At 39.2% G+C, this 14027-nt stretch overlaps 1 protein-coding gene across 2 annotated transcripts in view; it reads right to left on the bottom strand.

Annotated features, from left to right (window-relative positions):
- INSC (INSC spindle orientation adaptor protein) overlaps positions 1-13704 on the bottom strand; it is a 136303-nt gene extending 122599 nt beyond the window's left edge. The window contains exon 1 of one of the 2 annotated variants that reach the window (XM_032691019.1): positions 13511-13704. The gene's annotated coding sequence lies outside the window, so the exon portion shown is untranslated. Of the gene's footprint in view, positions 1-7005; positions 7069-13510 lie in introns of those variants that run through there. The other variant, XM_032691020.1, reaches the window with a different exon arrangement.
- Positions 13705-14027: the final 323 nt, after the last annotated feature.

Genomic DNA, 14027 nt, shown 5'->3' with positions numbered 1-14027 from the left:
TTGAGCATGGTTATTGTTACATCTCTGTTAACTGATAAAAAAAATAAACCACCAGTTATCTTGTACTACCTTTGAATAATAAATAATTAATCAACATCCCTGTAAAAAGTTAGTCTCTTATTAAAAAAATTTAGCTTGACAGAGTAGCTCTACAAGAGTAGAAAGTTGTCAGACTTAAAGGGCTGCAACATAGTTCCTCCAACAGCTTTTGGCAAAAGACAGATTGACATAGCTTTTCAAAATCCCTAGTTAATACATTGGCAAAAGGCAAAAATATTTATATGCCTCTTGTGTAAGGTTTTGTTAAAATTGCATCTATTTTTGAAGCAGATCTTATACATCCAAATCCACGTGCAAATATCCCTCGGTTTCCAGGACACTGAAGCCATCAGGATCCCAGCTAATCAGAGATCAGAGAATGATGAAACCCATCTTCCCACTTGCACTGTGTCATATGCAGATTGTACACTGCCTGAAAAAATAAATAGCAAACTCCTGACAAAAAGGGAAGATAGGGATTTATTCTTGCTTTGCTTTTAGGTACCACATATCTCAGCTTGAACTCTACAAATTCCAGGAAGCCAAAGAGCAAATCAGAACAAACAAATCCAACACAGCACAGTTTTCCCAGGTTTGGCACAGCCAATCTGCTGCTTTAGCAGTTCCTGTAGGAAGTGGTCTCCTTGCACATCAGTTTTAATTTCAACCTTTGAGACCACTGCCTTCTTGGAAAAACATTTTTGTCCTTCTTGATTCCTGGAATCTGTTCTCATGTGGGCCCAAGACTAAGTGAGACCTTGAGTATTCATTTTTTTTTTTTCTCCAATTTACCTCATAATTACCTCGCTACACATATGTTTAAAACACTTAACAATGATTAGCAGACCTAAAGTCTTCCTGAGAAAGGTATCACATTATGCACAATGAACTAAATTTTTGTGTCAGACACTTATGAAAATTTGGCTTCATAAGAACATTTATCACAGAAACCCCCAAAACACATTTCCCTACCCTCACCACACCACAGTACGTGATGTGCCACAGCCATTTCCTCCTCCTGAGGATGCACATAATTATGGTATCTGAGATACTGCAAGAGTGGAGAAATGCTAACTTTTGAAATGGAAAAATTGTAGTTTGTACAGTAATTGCAGGCTATCATAAATACCAGAGTTACTTAACTGTGAGACAGAAAACAGAGTCTGGCCCCAGTTTGAGGCAGTTAAACTCCACAGCAATCAAAAGAAAAATAAAAAGTCTTTAACACAAATGCACTTTTTTGTTTTTTCCAGAAACTGTGAAGCATCTCAGCTGCAATAAATCAGAGGGTGAGCCAGCCAAACTACGGGTCTCCCCTCCATGAGGATCCTGGTCCTTCTGAGAAGGCGGAAAAGAAAGGGGAGGAAAAAAGAAGAGGAACAGGCACCAACTTGAAATATTCTTTCCAAATGTAGCAGCCATTAGCCAGGTCAAAGGGAGGCAGGCACTGCAGAGTCAGGCATTGCTTTACAGAGACCTGGAACCGTTACAGAGCTCATCTGGCATTTCAGATATGATCTCATCTCCACCGATGGGCACTTTGTTTATGGAATCAAATCCATAACAAGTAATGAACAGATTGACTTGGCACATAAAGTCACACTTCATTATTTCTCCAAAATCTAGAGTTATAGTTACTTATATTTAGTATCTGTAATAGCTAATAAAGCAATTTAGTTAATACAACCTGGAAGCTAAAAGAATATTTTGCAACACTGTGATGGGTCAGTTGCCTCCTTCAACCAGATTTTTCCCTCTTTAGCAATATTATTCAATTTTCTGAGTCCCTATCTCATTTTCTTTAAACCAATTACCCCTGTGCTCATTCCTTCAACTTATTTTGGAGTTACCCAGGCTGGGGGAAGGGTAAGAGGAAAAAAAAAGTATTTTAAGTTAAAAAAACTCTAGAAAACTTGAATATATTTTTAACAAAGAAAATTTGAGGTAGTGTGAAAAACTCTTCATATATTATCCTTTCATAGGAACTTTTCTCCCCAGGATAGCTCACTGTTCTTATTATTTAAAAAGGAAAAAAGTTCTAGCTCCTTATTCTTTTTCCCCTTCTCCTCTCCTTTCTGACACACTGTATTCACTTTTGAAAGAAATTGGGAATTTTAAGCCTTTTTTGTACCTGGTGTGTTAGCTGTTACACAGACTTTTCATTAGTAGACTACATAAATGCTACTTGAAGCAATAATGGTGCAAAACAATATTCTAAAGGAACAATTTATTCATCTGATAAGAATTGCTACATTTATTTTCCTCAGAAATAGATCTGATTGATTTAACATTTCTACTTTGAAAGCCTGTTAAACTGCAGTCTGCCTTTGACAAATGGTACAGAGATTCACAATACTAAGCATTGGTTTTGTTTTGTTTATAATAAATGTTTTAATTTCTATTATTTTGTGATGTAGCTTGTTGTGCTCAGGTTTTGACAACTACAGTTAAAATTCCATGAAAATACAAACAAATAAGGAAAAGGAATTATTTGTATCAATCTCTCTACCTTGTGTCCTAAAAACACAAGATTCAAGAGAAAAGCCAAAATTATCCCATACAATGTACCATTAAGTGCAAAAGCTGCCAACTAGGATCACAAAGGCAGAAACCACAAAGGGGAACTCAAGGTATAGGGAACCTGATTAATCTCAAACTGTTCTCCTGTCTCTTCTTGAGGCACAATTGTCAGCCTTTCCACAGAAATAGCTCCAAAATCTGCCACCGAGTGCTTGTGAAATAACCCCACTCTAGGAAAATGCACATTTTTATAAGCACCACATTTAGATGCCATGTTTTTCCATGGAAAACAACAAGGAAACTGTGAGAAGAAAAAAGAATATTCTTGAATCAACCAATATTATCTGGATTACATCCTGTAATCACAAGGTCACTTTTCTGTGCATGTAGATTTTTGGTGAAAGATGGAACAGAACTCTAGTCTATGAGCAGGATCATTTTTAGAAAGTGATTTATAGGATTCTGAAGTCCTATTCTTACTTTCACCTCTAGAAAGAAGCTTTTGTTTTTCTTTTTCTGTCTTAAAATAAGTTCCTAAAGAAAATTAAGTTACTTCATAAAGAAAGTAAATTCCTCACTCTTGTCTATTAGTGCGGTAACAGAACACACAATCCTTAGCTCTCAGAGAGCATCCTTCCATCTTTGGCTTTAGTTTGGAAGAGGAATTGTGTTGCAATCATAGTCTCCAATGTGACAACCAGGACATTTCTATCAACCTTTGGACCTCATCTGGATTCTTACCTTGTTCAGAACAGCATTAAAATTAAGATGGTAGTTTGATTTCCAGTGGTCATCATGAAGAGAGTATGGAGGATCCAGAAACATTAGAAATTTAAATGGCCCAATTGAAAGAGACACCTCTGTCCTCCTCGTTTTTCATATTTCTCCTATTTTTGTTTAAAAACAAAATGCAGCAGCGGCATGTTCATAACTAGGACCAAAATGTTTTGCCATTATTATACTTTATCGTGAACAAACTACTCTAACAGGTTGAAAAAGGGGTTCATAGCAGTCCTGGCCATTTACAGCACATCTTTTCTCTGCTTTCACATCTGCACAAAACAATGGCACTCAGACCATAACAAAGACTCTATTTTTACCACATTGCCACCCTTCAACACCAACAAGACACTTACCAGCACTACAATTTACTGTTACATCATTTTGGACCTGCGTGTAGCACCCAGGCCTATTTCATCATTGACCTTTCTGCAACACGCGTTGGGTCCTCCATGATATCATGGAAATAATTGTATAAACCCCAACTCAACTTCTGCTAGAGACTAACAGATCCAATAGGATACAATCTTCACTGAACACAACTATTCTAAAAGTCTTGATGGGGATTTGCACACTTTTTTAGATTGACAGACAGTGGGTCCTTGGGGTCATTTTCAAGACATAAAGGAAAGTAGATCTTGGGGGCTTAGAGGAAGAAAGTGGGGGAGAGGACAGATCTATGTACTCAGGAGAAGAATACTGACTCCAAATTACTTACTAAGGAATTTACAGCATCTGCTCTTTGACTGAAAAAAAGCTCACAGGTGTTGGCTGTATTAATCCTAACTTGGGAACACATTTTCTGCTCACACAGTAATTATGAGCCAAGCTTCTTTTTTTTTAATACTCCACTCCCCCCTAAAAAAAAAAAAAAAAAAAAAAAAAAAAAAAAAAAAACAACAGAAAACATGCACACCTATGTCTAGTTGAGTAGAAAAAAAATAAATAAAATTAAAAATTTCCCTATCTTCCAAAGTATAGGAAACCAACCTCTAAGTGGGAATCAGCACAGATGTCCATTCTTACTTATGAAAATTCAGTTGCAGCTTGTAAGTGCAAAGGTGGGTTCACACATATAGTACATACTCACAACCACACAGAAGCAGTATAACTTTCAAAGTTAAACAGGTTCAGGAGGTGTGAAGTTTTCTCTCCAAACCCTCCATTTCATAGGTAGTTGATTGCTTCTCCATTTGTAGAGGACAACAAAATAGCAATGAAAGCTTAGAGGACACTTTATGAGGAAGCATATTTAAGATTTATCCCAGCTTCAGAGACATTATTAATTCCAAACCCACACTTTTTACTAAAAAAAAAACAAAACAATGATTTTCATTTCTTCACCAAATCACCTCGTGTTGACTCTCCAGCCAGTTGAGGTTTGGTTTTGTTTGTTTTCTTGAGGTAACTCATTTTGAAACAGCTCTACTTCTTTGCACAAGGTGGTACCTCTGCAGCAGGGCACTCAGGACCACTGTACTCAGTGATTGCTATGGGTGCCTACCAACAGCACTTTTCAGAGAAATACAGCTAGGAAAGAGAAATGTAAAGTTACTAAACCAGCTAATCCTTAACACATGGAACAGAGAAGGGCAGTTCTCTGGCCAAGAAAGTTCTCTCGCAACTGGACTGTAGAAAGGCAAATGTGAGTGATGAGAGTAAGGTGGTGTTTGAGCCAAGAAAGTTGAGAATATTTAAAGTAAAATTATTTGAGCATGCTGATGTTTTACATCTGCTCGTCCAAGGTGTTTGTAATGTCCAAGATAAGGCTCTAAACCCATATCTGGATTACAAGTTGTTAAGAAGAAAACCTATATTTTATTAATTCATATATGCAGACTGTAAGTAGTAAAACCCCTGTATATAGGACAAAACTCTGTAACAGACACACTCACTGTATATAAAATGTGCTATATCATGCTGTGGCTTCTTGTTCTAGGACAGAGACTGTCACAGAAGAAATATCAAGTTCAGAAAAGAGCTTGAGTTCACAAATCACAATTTGTTTCAACATCAACAAGTTCTCAGTTGTCCGGTTTCACTGCTCTCAGAGCATATAGATAGAGCTGTCTGCACAGCCTTATAACTACACAAGGGAACATTGCATTTTCCTAACTAGTAGCTGTGTTCACATCCATAGGGAGTGGCACAGACCAAGTTTTATCAAAAATAAAAAGTCTGAACTATCTTTTGAATTCCATGTTGCCTATTTTCCAAATTTAACAATAAGGATTTACACCAAGTCTACCAATTACTTGACTTCTCTCACATGATGAGATTTAACCATAAAAGAATCTTCTTTGTTTTTCTAGGTTTAAATGCAGGTAGTGCATGCTGAAAGACGTCTATTGCTTACACATTTTACAGGCCAATTACCTGTTGTTGCTTCTGTATATAAATTTGTATAATCATACACTTATATATACACTTATATTTAAAGTAAAGCCAATCCTAGATCTCTTGTAAATTAAGCTATCTGTTTTTCCTTTCTTATAGAAAGTTTTGTCTCATCATCCCAGCACCGCTTCCCACCTGGGCAGTGGCTTGAACAGACAATGATTCCATAGGTTCAGGTTTCATTTACTTGAAAAGCCACAAACTTGAACCATTGTTGAGAAAGTCAATTGTTCAAAGGTGTGCAGCTTAATGGCCAGAGGGTACTTTTTTTAGGGTGTGATATTGCTATGGCCAGAAGTTTTGGTGGTGCTTTTTTGTTTTGTTTTTTCCTAAAGATTAGATAGCCACCCCCTCCTTTGTAGTTGTTTGAAGTGACCAAGAGGGTTGGGTGTGAGGGAGAATCACACTCCTAAATATCAAATACACCCTATCCAACATAAATCTGAACCAACAAAGACAGAACCACTTCTTTGCAATTTAGGGATGCTCATTGCTGAGCAAGACCAAGCACAGGGTTCTAGATTTAAAATTTTTAAATCTAGAACACATGGAAAGATACTTGAATAGAAGATGTATATTTGTCATACATACACAGTTTAAAAGCTCATTCAGCCTGATGGATGGTATACTGGAGACTTAACTAGATTTTAGTATCTTGAAATCATTCTCATAAATATCTATTTCAGTTACTGCAAACATTTAGTTTAGAGCATAAATTAGGGTGCTACCAAAGAGAGATTTTTGACCCTTAGCCCCCAGCCTATGCAGATCATGAAACAAGGACAAACTAAATGCCCAGAAGATACAAGCTGCCCTCCCTACTTTTGCAGCCAAGAAGGTGAAAGGATGATCTCCATGGTAAAGCTTGGGCAGCCTCCTGTAACATGCACTAAGCAGCTTGCTGTCCCTTAGTCTCTGTTGGCAAAGGCTCCCATGGAACAGCAGTGACAGGAGAAGTTTGAAGAGCTCATGAGGTAATGCCCACAGGGAGGAGAGAGTCTGCGGGATATAGCTACAATGCTGTGGAGATACCTCCAAACAATACTGAGCAAGAAGGCTCAGCTGCCCTGAGAGCTGAGCAGCCAGTGCCCTCAGGAGCATCACCAAAAGGCCTTACTTTACAAGGGGAGATGGTCTGGCTTCAGAGCTTAACTGCAGAGCCAGAGGTTGATGTTTCACCATCATCTTACTCCACAAACAGTCTTGTTTTCAGCTTAAAAAAACACACCACAGAGTCAAATCCACAGAAACAACCATAGCCATACTTACACAATCTCCTGGTTCATGATAAAAAGCCATGGCCCTCCTTTCATGCACTGGAGCTGCCACCTTCTCTTCCTGTCTCAAATTGCTCTCCACTGTAGCGATTAGTTAGTGAGGTGCACTGTCTTCACGTTTGTCAAACACCATTTAAAAACTATGCTCCACGAGCTGCTGAATGCAAAACCCAAACACCAACTTCTGTGTGAAAGGCACAAAAAAGTAGATGCTCCCCTTCAACAGCCACTCCCAAATACTTTCCAAGCTAATCTAACCCACCTGTGCAAGCTGGTGGAGAAGCACAGGTTGTGCTTGTCAGCACTAAACAGCAGCAGAAGGGGAGCAATAAACAAACACAAAAGAAGCTGTGACGGAGGAAAGCTATCCTTCCCACAATCAGGGCGATGGCAAAACTCCCAACAAGAAGCAGTGTTGCATCCTGCATCAGCAGCCAAGAGCTCAGTGCAATAATCTTACTATTCCTGTGCCTTCCTGTGCAGCTTTCTAAAGAAAAATTCCCCGTGCATTCCTTAAACAGCGTGTCCCTTATCTTCTTACTAGAAACACAAGGAAATTCATTGCTCCCAGACCCTGTGCTGTAACACTGATCACATTTCAGTCCAACTGATAAATAAAGAAAAGCCTTACATAACAGTCTTCATTCAAGACACTTAAATCTGCAGCTTCAAATCCGCTTTATGTACTTTCAGTCACATAAAAGTAACTTTCCCCTAGAAGAAAACCCAGGATGGTAGAAAAAGCCGATGTATTCTCCTGGCCCATTTAACAAATGAAACACTTACTTTCTGTTTGGTGTAAAGTGACAGCTGGCTTATTAGAACTGACACTGATCCTCCCGAGAGGATTTCAGGGAGCGAGTCACACAGGTGAAGGTCAAAACAGCAAAGGAATTAAATGAGGGGAGGAAGGAAGCAGCTTTCTCTTAAGGACAAAAATTAGCTAACAGAAAAGCTATTCCTAATGCGGGCCTCGCTGGTTGGAAATACAGCACCTGCAATATGTTCTGTTTCTGGAGAAATGCTTCCAGGACACTTTTTTGAATTTAAGTTTTTATACCTTGTCACCAGCCCTGCATGCTGCAGTCAGGACCCCACTGCAGGTCTCACCTGCAATAAGGGCTCTGTAAACACGGTCTGTGCCATGTCACTGCCTGACTTATGCAGTGTCAAAGGCAACACATAAAATATTCTTATTTATGAATCATACATCAATTCTGACATGTACGAAAAGGATAATTAACATGGAATGACACATTTTTTTTAAGTGAAGGAGATGAAAAACACAGCTGTACTGTCTTGGTGAGTTTTAATTCCTGCATCAGGCACACACAGCTGGCTGCAGAGCTGCATGAGTTCTCTGGCTCCCTCAGCAGACCTTCAGCAGGCCAAAGGAATTAAGAGTTTAGCCAAGAGATGATCAGTTTTCACCAAGGTTTGTTTAGCACTCCAGCTTTTGCCTCCCTGTGTCTAGCCCTGGAAATGACCTCCCAGCAGCACTGGGACCTTGGCAGCCATGGCACCGCAGCAAAATCTGGGGAAGGAAGATTACATCCTCACAAGGAGAGACATAGAGCTGCTGAGAGAGGGTGTATCTGGTGCATGGCTCTGGAGAGAAATGGAGAGAAAATTCTCTGGAGAGAAAATTCTGCCCAGAGTCAGAATTCCTGTCTCAGGCGAGGTGTACCATCTTCTTGTGGCAAATCCTTAATGGGAGATAGAGCCTATATTGCCCAGATGGTCTGACTTTTATTTCTTTTCGTGTTTACTCTCCTGAAATTACAACAGTGAAAATAAAGCAACACACTTTTACTAACCCTGACTCCACTGCACTGAGAAGTGTGGCATATCTGTGTCCCAGTAGACAAATCAAGGATGTGAGTGCTGGTGCACATGAAAATGCTTCAATTAGGCCAATACTGAATGACTGGTGTGAGCCATTCCTTGGGAGACCCCGCAACCAGTCAGTTTGTTCTCCTTTCACACTTTGAGAGAACAGAAGAGCAGCTGAAAGTGCTAAGTTTAACCTCAGTCAGCACAGCTCCCTCTGGAAAACTATTACTCTGAATATTTCAACTCACTTCCTGCACTAGTTTCAAGTCCTTCCTAACCAAGAACTCAAAAAGAATCAGAGTAAGCTGTTTCTGGCTGAAAGCAACCCATCACCATCTGGTTTTGAGTTTTCCTAACAATTCTAGAACTCGGTGAGCTGCATTTGGATTTGCAGGGAGAGGTCACTAAATTAAATCTGGCAGGTGCCAGCACCTCTGGTTGTAATTTCAGCCCTCTCCAGGCACACTTGTATGATTCAAGGTCCCAGATTTAATTATCCTTTCACGTAGATATGACTTACTCAGAACTATGAGTTTTAAGTACTACTCTGGCTTATCCTGGCTAGAGTCAAATTAATATGGCTCTACTGACTACATTAGGGCTCTGCCAGGGTGACACAGTGACAGAGTCTGGGTTGTGAGCATATAAAACCAGCATAATTTCTCTAGAAGTAGCTTTTCACTGATCTCTGTTAGGTCTGACCAAAAAGTTTTCTCCATAACTCTGAATTATTACAATTTTGATGAGTTGGCATTCTGACATCAGAAATTATCATGTGCAGCTCCATGTGAGAGAGTTCAGGACCATCAAAACCTGACTGTTGTGACTTGATCTAACTGAAGATGAAGGTACAAAAATAAGCATGTTTGGGAAGAAATTTCTGACTCCTGAAATGCATCAAGCAAGTGATTTGGTTTCTTGAATGCTGTGGTCACTTTTCAGATCTAGGCATGGCATACAGAGCAGTACATAACCCTTTTCCTCCTAAACACAAAGAGTAAGAAGAGAAATGTGTTGTTGAATGGTTCCTCTACAATCAGGGGGGAAATTACAACTATTTAGGCCACCAGACATGGCACAGGTGGCCATGCGTCCCCACAGGAGCTCCCAAGGAAATGTTTCCCAACCATTTCTGGCTGTACCACAGGTTTTTCCTGTATGACAGAAGATCTGGACAGGTTTAAATTCACAAAATGTTATAAATATGCTAGGTGACTAAGAGTGACACAGAGCAGGTGTATTATCCCAATATGTCATAACCGTCCCAGAAAAATATGAGTCAGAAATCCAATTTCCAATTTTCAGTGCTCCTTCAAATCACTCCAAGCAGATTTGAGTTGGTTTGCCAGGTTATTAGTTTTCATTTGGCAACACCTCTTCCTTATGCTAACAAGGTCCATACAGGAGTCCCTGGATATCAGAGGTACACTCAGAAATATGCACAGAAGAAAGGTAGGATCTGAGAAATTTGCAGAGTCTCAGATCTTCTCTTCTGATCTACTCCAATTTCAATCAACAGTTTTGATTCAGATGCTCTGGATAATGTCCTGAGCTTGAGCATGTATCCATGGAAGACCCCAAGGAATAGGCATAGGTAATCAAATACATTCCTCAGCTCTGCACAATTTCTATGAAATACCAAAAAAAGCCACTTGCATACTAGTCACACTTAATATAGAGCACTCACTCAAATAACATGCTTAAGTAGAAATGAACTAATAACTAGGTCTAATCTCTTTTAAAGGTCACAAGCCTGCTAAAATGTTTTCAATGCATTTTCAAGTATGAACCTACCCAAAAGTTGTGGATCTCTTTCCTTCTGCTGGGTTCACAGCACGAGGTGCTTTCCCTCCCTGCAGAGCTTCACCTGCAGAAATTCAGGCCTTCTTAGGGCTTTTTATTTGCAATTTGATGTCTGCAGAATGAGTGTCTTTCCACCAGACCATCTGTCCCCTGCTACCTCCCACTCCATCAACCTCTGCAGACAGAGGGATAGAGTCCAGGAAACACAGGAGCGATAGCAGGGAAAGAACTGAGCTACTTGACTTGTAACTAAGCACAATCCGTTTAGAAGTCCAATTAGAAAAGTTATGGTTAATCCCTGCTTGGGAGGGAGAGACAGAGACAAGCAAGCAGGCAGGAAGAAGCAAGGGAAGAAATCTTGTTTAAGAGATAAGAACAACAGTATCTAATCCCAGCTGAAGTTCTTCTCTTTGTGCTTAACAGAAATTCACTCCATTGGGTCTTCTGTGCCATTAATTTACTCTCCCAAACTAATCTAGCTTTCATCTGGTGACCTGCATTATTCAAAGTGTCTCTTCCAGCAATCAGGGAGAGGGCACAGGTACACATCCTCTGAATTTCCTTTCAGGCAGCACTTCTACCTCTGATGCTCTCAAAGACACCCATGAAGGGCTGAGACACCCCCTATACCCCAAAACAGTTCCATATGGACCAGTGCCATGCATTTTATAGCCCATTAACACCAGCTAGCTACCTGGGGAGATGACTGAAGAATGAAGAATGGAGTTAATTGGGCCAGGTATGCAGGAGGCAAAAGAAAGTTGGCACACGGTCTCTCATGCCACTCTAGCTGATTATACTGGTAGTAAACCTTGCACTCTGAGACCACATTTGCTTTCCAGGCCCAAGAAAAATATGTGCTTCCTCCTGTGTTCATTAAGTAGGTATGAAGACTGGTATGCAACTCCTGCAGGAGGAAAAAAGAGCTTTACATGCCTGTGCCATCCTGTATGTGCCTTTCCAGCAACTTTCTTCAAGCCCATTTTATTTTCTCTTTGATCACCAGAAATTTCTGCCAGAAATGACACATTAAGCATTTGGCATTCAGAAAAAAATAAATAAAAAAGGTCAGTGGGTAAAAAGCACATTGACACACAGAATGATAGTCGTAAAGAAACCAGGAGCAATGTCAGTGCCCTTTGGAAAAAAAATTACATAGGCCAAAGGATGACTGCCAAAAAATACTAATATCTTTTATTAGACAGAGCATGTCTTAACCCCATTTTCCTTAATATTTTAATACACATTTTACCTCATATGACACTGATGAAAATTTAAAGCCAGCTCAAAGAGTACAAGGGTGTATAAAAGAAGTAAAGAAACATTTGGATTTCATCTTTACCAAAGAGGAGGAAACAAATCTTTGTTTGTTAAGGATTGTAAAGTGCTAACAATGTATTATATATTTTTCAGTCTTCCAAGTATCCTCTCAACATACAGCCATGCAGACCTACCAAATCCATAAAATATTTCACTTGTCTTTTTCTACAGATGCAGCACAATTTCAACCTCCAACACCGTGTGCATGGTTCTCTGTGAGATTTTCAGCAAACAAAATCAAACTGTCCAAGGACTGGAGTCCTGCAACATGAAACTGCAAAAGACTTTTGAAGTAAATACTATATTCGTGTGTCAATCAATTCCAGCAAAATTAATCAGGCACATTTACCTATATGCAAAGATCCTTGAACTATCAAACCTCAGATAGGTGGGGTTTTACACAATATTATGAAAATTAAAACAGATTTGATGTTATTCTAGTATCTATCAGCTTTGACTTTAAACTATATGGTTCATTTAGTTAAAGAGAGTAGGAATAGAAAAAGCAGAGAATAAAAAGTTTTTATGAAAATGGCCCTATTTTAGGAGGAACCTGGTGCAACTGAAACTACACTGCCAACACACTCCCACACCCCATCTGGATATAAACCACTTTAAACAGAAAACATAGATATACCATTACAGCTCTTTTTGGTCTGTCTGTAGAAACTGCCACATGTGCAACTGAGAAAAAGTATCTAACCCAGTAATAGCTTTCCCTTTCCAAGAGGAAATATTTGTCTCGGCATATGCAAGTTTTTGAAATACAGAAATGAGTTCCTAAAGGCTGAGGTATGTTCACTTCCCATAGACATCAGATAAGACCATTCACATAAAGTGAAGATATGGTTCAAAATAAGCAACAACATGAGAATATGTGCTAAGATACAGAAACACAAGCCTTGAGCAGCAGAAGGAATCATTCTGAAAAACTGTGTTATAACATACATATCCACCTCCTTTTTCACATTCAAAGCATATGAAAGTTCCAGTCCAAAATACATCGACAGAAAAAGTTGCTCAACTGCTTAAACTTCACATTGAACACACTCGCTACCCTTACAAAGTACCAGTATAGATTTAATTTCACAGATAGCTCAGAAGACTATGGACAAATATTATCACCCAATAGTAATTACCACTTGCCCTCATTTTCTTTCTGTATATACCAACAAATATCCTTTTTCTGCTTTTCCAGCTGAAGCAGCCAATTACCTGCTGTGCACTGTAAGCTCCCGTCCACATTCCCCAGGAAACGGAGAAAGTGCTGTGCAGCACAGTGAGGAGAGATCACTCAGATGCAAAATAATTCTGAACTTACTCAAAGTCTCTCCACTGCATTTGCAGGCTGAGCTATATGTTAACTGTATTTATTCACTACTGAAAGACTACACTTTACAGTTATAACCCTGGCAAATACTGAGCACTTAAATAATTCTGGTTTTGCTTATCTGCACAAAGGGGTTTTAGTCTTCTAGCACAGCTGTACACAAAAGAATAGAGTGCCATTTCAAACCAAAACTCCTGAAGTTACTACTTACCAGCTTGTGATTATATATTCAGTAAGCCCGATGAGCTGAAAAGATTTCGTTGCAGGAGACAAAAGTTACAAAAAAGCAGGCAAAGTTAACAAAAATGAAAGGAAACTAGCATAAATCCTCTCCTCATTCATCTAGTCAAATGTTCCTGAAGACTAAAAAGAACCTTAAAGAAAGTGCTCTCAGCAAAGACTACATCCTCTTGTCAGTCAAACCCTGCATAGTTTCAGCTAGGCATCCGTCCAAAAAGACGTGGAATTATTCTATTTTTGTCTCCCAATGCAAGTGGAAACATTTTTACAGATTTGTGGTGAGGATTTCAATTTTTGTAGTGGTCAGCTACTAGAGGAATGTAATTAGAGACCCTGATAAATGTAAGACAGTCCAGAAAGGAGGAACTGGATAAATCTGGAGATAAATAACAATTCCATTACAATACAGTCTGATCTAAAAGCACAGTGAAAACTTTTAACGAGGTTAAAAATCCAGATGTGGTTTACTGGAAGAAAATTGTAAAAAC

This window comes from Chiroxiphia lanceolata, chromosome 6 (assembly GCF_009829145.1).
Source record: "Chiroxiphia lanceolata isolate bChiLan1 chromosome 6, bChiLan1.pri, whole genome shotgun sequence".
Lineage (NCBI taxonomy): Eukaryota > Metazoa > Chordata > Aves > Passeriformes > Pipridae > Chiroxiphia > Chiroxiphia lanceolata.
This window is presented reverse-complemented; position numbering and strand designations above follow the sequence as displayed.